A 7500-nucleotide genomic window follows, 5' to 3' on the forward strand; every position below is an offset into this window, starting at 1 on the left:
TGTGTGTGTATATATATATATATTTGGATTTTCGAGTGAGATCGTTGCCAGTACCCCTGGACTGGCTTGTGCGGGTGGCACATAAAAGACACCATTTCGAGCGTGGCCGTTTTCGTGCGGGTGACACGTAAAAGCACCGACTACACTCTCTGAGTGGTTGGCATTAGGAAGGGCATCCAGCTGTAGAAACTCTGCCAAATTAGATTGGAGCCTGGTGTTGCCATCCGGTTTCACCAGTCCTCAGTCAAATCGTCCAACCCATGCTAGCATGGAAAGCGGACGTTAAACGACGATGATGATGATGATGATGATATTTCATTCCTAGCACGTGATAGTTATGCATTATTGTATAAGATACTGACTGGCTATATGATTGAGATATTAAGTATGATATGAAAGAAGACATCTATATATACGGCAGACATATGCCAAATGATATAAAATAATACATACATCTACCTATGCAATATGTACAGTAATATATCTGAGATTGTTACTTATATACATCTACCAAGACAACAGAGTTCATTTATCTCCTATATTTTATTAAAATTGCTTTGAGGAGAAAATATTGCATTTAAAATCTGCTTGGTGTGATAGAGGTTCTGTTAACTTAAAATAACCATCTATTGTATATACACATGTTGTTAGGCCAGATACTGCAGCATTTGTCCTGAGATAACGTCTTTTGTTGACTTGCTGTGTAACGAACACAATAGATATTATGGCAAGAGGCAACAGACTGTCATCCAAGCAAAACACACCTTTGGAAAGAACCCCAAAACAGCTGAAATACACCTGGCGCTGTTGCTGGCCACTGCTGGCATGAATTTTTGTCCTTCTCTGATATTTATTGTGTTTTTAATACAGAAAGTTCATGATAGATGTTATCTGAGAACAAACGCTGCAGTAACTAATCTATTAACTGTGTGTGTGTGTGTTCTTTAAGTTTGATCTGTAGATGGTTAATTTCCTGCATTCAAAATATTTCTGAAATTATGAATTAGAGAATGGAATGAAGAAAATGTGGAGTGATGATTTTTTGAATTTTAAAATTTCTATTTTTGCCTATTTTTCTTTCTTTCTTTTTTTTTTTTTTTTGCATGTGTATGAAATTTACTCTTTATTTTTTGTGCTGTTATTATTTTTTTATTCTTAATATATTCCTTCGCTGTTGTTGCCTTCAATCTTCAAAGACACAAATGCAATCACATGTGCACACACACACACACACACACACAGATATACATACATGTATACACACATGCGTGCACACACACACATATATATGTACACATACAGACACACGCATAGATATACATGTTTACATACAGACACACACACATAGATTAAGGCAGCGAGCTGGCAGAAACGTTAGCACGCCGGGCGAAATGCTTAGCGGTATTTCGTCTGCCACTACATTCTGAGTTCAAATTCCACCGAGGTCGACTTTGCCTTTCATCCTTTCGGGGTCGATTAAATAAGTACCAGTTACGCACTGGGGTCGATATAATCGACTTAATCCGTTTGTCTGACCTTGTTTGTCCCCTCTGTGTGTAGCCCCTTGTGGGTAGTAAAGAAGTAACACATAGATAAACATGTATATACACAGACACATACATGTACACATGCAGATGCATACATGGCTTCGTTTAGTTTCTGTTTGCCAAGAATATGGTCAGCCCATGGCTATAGTAGAAGACACTTGCCCAAGGTGGCATGCAGTGGGACTGACCCTAATCTCAGCAAACGAAATACAAAAACTGGTGGAATTCTGGTTTAAGGTACCCTATATATTACTCCTTGTAATATATTTGTGCAAATTTGTGTTCTATGCAAAGGAATTCATGTGATTATAGAAAAAAATCCATTTTTACAAAAGAATTTTTAACCTCCACCCCAACCCCCATAAACCTAAAATTTTCACTCTTTTTGTAATTTCTTTTTTTTTTAAATCAGAGTTTAGAATACAGACAGTCCGTATTTTTTTATTTATTAAATCCCAGAATTGGACTATTGAATGTGTTTATAGGGAGAAAAATAGGGAGAAACAAGGAACGTATCAGGTGGTGATGAAATGTGTTAAAAATAACAGCTAAATTGCCCATAAATAGAACAGAAAAATCTTTTGTTTTTGTTTTTGTGTAATCTTATAAATTCACATGGGTAGAACACAAATTTGCAAAACTTTTGTGAAAATTTGAGGGGTTATATGGGGTACTTAACCCCTTAGCATTTAAACCAACCAAATTCAGCCCAAATATTCTTTCTGTTCTACATTTAAACTGGTCAGATCCAGAATTTCAAATCTACACTCCAATGTTATTCTAGAAAGAAACAATCACATCATCGAAATCTCAAAGCTACAAGACAGTGCATGATTAATTCGAAACAATGTGAATAAATAAGTATTACATTTAACAGAGGAATGTGAATGCTAAAGGGTTAAACGAGAATTCCATTCAAAAATGAAGTATCTTAGTTCTATTTTAACACATAAATTTATAGATTTTCATAACATTGTTTCATAATCTTATAAAATTTCATTATATCTTCAATTGTTTTGATTGTTAAGGTTCTTAAAGGTATAACATTCAAACACATACTGTAACAATATTTTAGCTCACATGGCTGGTAATGCAGCCGAACGTGTTTCAAACTGCATATTCAGAAACTTATGAATGAATGTTGCAACTTGCTTCTCATTATTTTTTAAACTTGATACTGCCGTACACCTCTGTAATTCAGTGTGTCCCAGAATTAGCTATCTATTTCAGTGAAATTGGGCAATTCTTTTAAAAGCTCACTTTATAATTTTTTTTTTTTATATAATATTATTATATTATATGAGTTTTTAAAAAAATTACCCGATTTCATTGAAATATATTGATAATTCTCGGACACTCTGTATAAATCAAAATTAAATATTTTTATATTTAGTATTTGTTACATTGATATATTTTTTTGTTTATGATATATTTTCTACTTGTATTTTTGTTGAAAGCTGATTTTAAGATATTACACTAACTATTTTTCTATTTTTGGAGTTAATTTTCTGTTCAAAAATTTTTTACTTTTCGTAAAAGGCATTAATTAGTTAGACCTTTTATCTCTTACTTGTTTCAGTCATTGGACTGCAGCCATACTGGAGCACAGCCTTGAAGGGTTTAGTTGAATAAATTGACCCCAATGCTTATTTTTAAAGATTTTTTAAAGTTCAATACTTATTCTATCAGTCTCTTTTGCTGAACTGCTACATTACAGAGATATAAACAAACTAGCACTGGTTGTCAAGTTGTGGAGGTGACAAACACAAAGATGCACACATGTGCATACACACACACACACACACACACATGCATACACACACACACAAATGACAGGCTACTTTCAGTTTCCATTTACCATATCCCCTCACAAGGTTTTGGTTAGCCTGGGGGTTTAAGACACTTCCCCTTGGGTTCTGTGCTATGGAACTGAACTAAAGAACTCACATGGTTGGGAAGCAAACTTCTTAATCACACAACCACATCCATGTGCAGAAATGTATACGTACAGATTATGAGAATGAGTGAGAGTATGAGAGAGAGAGGGAGAGAGAGAGAGAGAGAGAGAGAGAGAGAGAAAGAGAAAGAGAGAGGCATTACACATACAAACACGACTAGATGTTCACACACATGTGATTGATTATCCCCCTCCCCCAATTCTAGGCCTTGTGCCTATAGTAAAAAGGATTGTTATTATTATTATTATTATTATTATTATTATTATTATTATTATTAAGGCAGCGAGCTGGCAGAATTGTTAGCATGCTGGGCAAAATTCTTAGCAGTATTTTGCTCATTGCTATGTTCTGAGTTTATATTCTGCCAAGGTCAACTTTGCCTTTCATCCTGTTGGGTTCAATTAAATAAGTACCTGTTACACACTGGGATCAGTATAATTGACTTAATCCCCTCCGTCAAGCTACCCTTGTGGCAAAAATTCGAAATCATTATTATTATTATTATTATTATTATTATTATTGTATCATCCTGTTTATGTCTTAGCTGGGTGGAGGTGCTTGTCTCCCCCTTGTAAACATAAGAACACAGGAAATGTGTCAAGGCCGACAGGAAGCAGTGCAGCTTCCTAGGTCTAACCAACAGTAGTATTATTCCCTTCAGGGGACTGCCACATTAAGTTGACAGTATACAACTACTTCATGAAACAGCATTAAATGACATGCAACAACATCTGGACAATATACCAGTCATCTGGATGCAGACTTGGGTGGAGGTGCTTGTCTCCCCCTTGTAAACATAAGAACACAGGAAATGTGTCAACAGTAGTATTATTCCCTTCAGGGGACTGTCACATTAAGTTGACAGCATACAACTACTTCATCGTATCACTACTGCATAAATCTCTCTGAGAGATTTAGAAATGTATTATTTCTAAATGCTGTTTTATGTAAGCCCTCGTGGCCAAAAAAGAATGAATTATTATTATTATTATTATTATTATTATTATTATTATTATTATTATATTGCATTTTGGGGCTGATGGAATAAGTACTAGTCAAGTACTAGGGTCGATGTGATCGACTATCCTGCTCTTCCAATTCCAGGCCTTGTGCCTATAGAAGAAAGGATTATTGTTATTCAACTGGCAAGTTGGTAGAATTGTTAACATGCCGGATGAAATGAGTTCAAATTCCACTGAGATTTATTTTGCCTTTTATTGTTTCAGGGTTACTCTTTTGCTCTTTTACTTGTTTCAGTCATTTGACTGCCCATGCTGGAGCATAGCCTTTAGTCGAGCAAATCGACCCCAGGACTTATTCTTTGTAAGCCTAGTACTTATTCTATCTGTCTCTTTTGCCGAACCGCTAAGTTACGGGGGACGTAAACACACCAGCATCAGTTGTCAAGCGATGTTGGGGGGGACAAACACAGACACACAAACATACACATACACACACACACACACACACACACACACACACACACACACACACACACACACATATATGACGGGCTTCTTTCAGGTTCCGTCTACCAAATCCACTCACAAGGCTTTGGTCGGCCCGAGGCTATAGTAGAAGACACTTGAGCAAGGTGCCACGCAGTGGGACTGAATCTGGAACCATGTGGTTCGTAAGCAAGCTACTTACCACACAGTCGCTCCTAGATGAAATAAGTACCAGTTGAACACTGGGGTCAGTGTAGATGACTAGCCTCCACTCCAAAATGTTCAGGCTTGGTGCCTTTAGTAGAAAGAATTATTGCTGTTGTTACTCTTGGCATTGTTGTTATATTTTATTGCGCGGAATGTACATAAAATACAGGTTTTTACCCTTTTTTTTTCTTCAATATTAATTGCCGAGCCTTACTAAAAGTCCTTGGTATGAAAATAGTTTTCTAAGCATATGAGCTGTTCCAAGGAGGGCAGATTTTTGGAGCATTTGCATGTTTGTCCTGATATCCAACCATTCAAACACTGGGGTCGATGTAATTGACTCATTACCCCATCCCCCCAAATTTTCTGCCCTTGTGGTAAAATTTGAAGCCATAATTAAAGGCAACGAGCTGGCAGAATCGTTAGTGCACTGGATGAAACGCTTAGTGGTATTTCGCCTGTTGCTACATTCTGAGTTCAAATTCCACCGAGGCTGACTTTGCTTTTCATCCTTTCGAGGTCAATAAAATAAGTATCAGTTAAACACTGGGGTCAATGTAATCAACACATTCCCACCTCCCCCAAGCTGCCCTTATGGCAAAAATTTGAAATAATTATTATCATCTTCATTATTATTAATTCATTATAACTATTATTACTATTACTACTGTAATAAGAGAAAAATTTGATGTATGAAATTGAACTACAGAATACTACGTTCCATTCTCTTGTTAGAACAAATACATGTTCAATTTTTATATTCTTGAAGAAATAAAGTCGCATACAAGTGAACATAATGTTTTATATTCTATAATTTTTTAACCTTCATTCATTTGGATGAAATTTATTGCTTGTTGATATGAAAAAAAATTATGAATTTTATTAAAAAATATTTTCGATATATTATTATAAAATAAAAATTTTTGTGTCATTTTCCTTCCTTCTTGCTCCACAGTCCTTATTTTTTTTTCCACTTGTCATTACTAACAAATCTATTTTTGCTTTTGTAAATTACCCTATATATATATGTGTGTGTGTGTGTATATATAATGTGGTAATCTGCTGTATGCGTAATAATAAACATTATTGATAAATAAATCTATGTTGAAATTTCAGCATTTCAAATAAAGCATTTAATAAAATTTCAACAATATTTCTTCCGATTATGAATTTGTTTTCCGAGATTCCTGGTGTGAAATCACGTCCTAAAACAAACAGTTATATTTTGAGATGGTAATTTCTTTTGCCTTGCTAAATTCTCTCTCGCACACATACACACACACAAAGTCATAGATAGATGGATAGATATGTGTATATAGAGATAGATTGCGAGAGAGTCAGACAAGCAGAGAGACAAATTATGTGGCTATATATTTTATTTATGTTGTCAATTATTCATTCCAGGAAATGTCATTTATCTTCCAGGTTAAATTCAAAGTTTTATTCAGGGTAGAAAAAGGACTGTCTCGATTGGAGGTTCTCAACCATTTTTCACCTATGGACCTCTTTGATTCCTATTTTATTCGAGTGGGCCCTCACAGCCATTCGATGTTTAAAAAAATCTTAACTCTTCTCCCTAGAACGAAGTTGGGAAAGATATGCAGTGATATACATCTGGAAAATCCTGGAAGGCCTTGTACCAAACTTTGGCATTGAAAGTTACACAAACAACAGAACGGAACAACACTGCATAGTGCCAAGAATCCCAACATTACCATCAAAATACAGGACCAGACACTGCAACTGCAACAGCTTGGGTTTCAAGGGCCCACAGCTCTTCAATATTCTTCCAAAATGCCCGAGAGACCTGCATGGTGTGAAAATAGGTGTCTTCAAAATAAAACGATCTCCTTCTGCCAGGGGTTCCAGATGAGCCTACCTCATGACAGGAAACACAGATGAGGGCAGCAGCATCCAACTCCCTCATTCACCAAATGCCACATATCAGAGAAGGTTTCAAATAATGAAGGTGTAGCGCAGCCAACAGTGGTGCCCCAGCATGACCACAGCTTTAAAGCTGAAACAATTAAAAAATTTAACGATTTATATATTATAAAGAACTGTATTACAAATTGTTAAAACATTTTATACATGGTAGAAATATAACCAGTTTATTGCGAATAAATTTAAACAACATAATCGTATACGGACATCCAAGGTCGTATGCACGCCAAAAGGATCATACGAACCTCCAAAGGTCATATAGACCCTTAAGGTGCATATGATCCTTGGTTAAGAACCATTGATGTACATCAAAAAGAAAAGGAGTTCAAACACAGCTGGTGGAAATGTGCTTAGTATAAGTTGTGTCCCTTGGATAACAATTTTTAGCTATGTACA

General features: G+C 35.7%; 1 protein-coding gene and 1 long non-coding RNA gene across 2 annotated transcripts in view; one reads left to right on the forward strand and one right to left on the reverse strand.

Moving 5' to 3' along the window:
* Nucleotides 1–7500, forward strand: part of LOC149132623 (uncharacterized) — a 17303-nt gene that overhangs the window by 3732 nt on the left and 6071 nt on the right. The gene's annotated exons all lie outside the window — the stretch shown is intronic.
* LOC149132624 (uncharacterized) overlaps nucleotides 6913–7500 on the reverse strand; it is a 17768-nt gene continuing 17180 nt past the window's right edge. Inside the window, exon 3 of the long non-coding RNA XR_016244216.1 lies at nucleotides 6913–7177. This is a non-coding gene — a long non-coding RNA (uncharacterized LOC149132624). The remainder of the gene's footprint in view (nucleotides 7178–7500) is intronic.

Source organism: Octopus bimaculoides, chromosome 14 (genome assembly GCF_046866305.1).
Source record: "Octopus bimaculoides isolate indiv1 chromosome 14, ASM4686630v1, whole genome shotgun sequence".
NCBI classification, from domain to species: domain Eukaryota; kingdom Metazoa; phylum Mollusca; class Cephalopoda; order Octopoda; family Octopodidae; genus Octopus; species Octopus bimaculoides.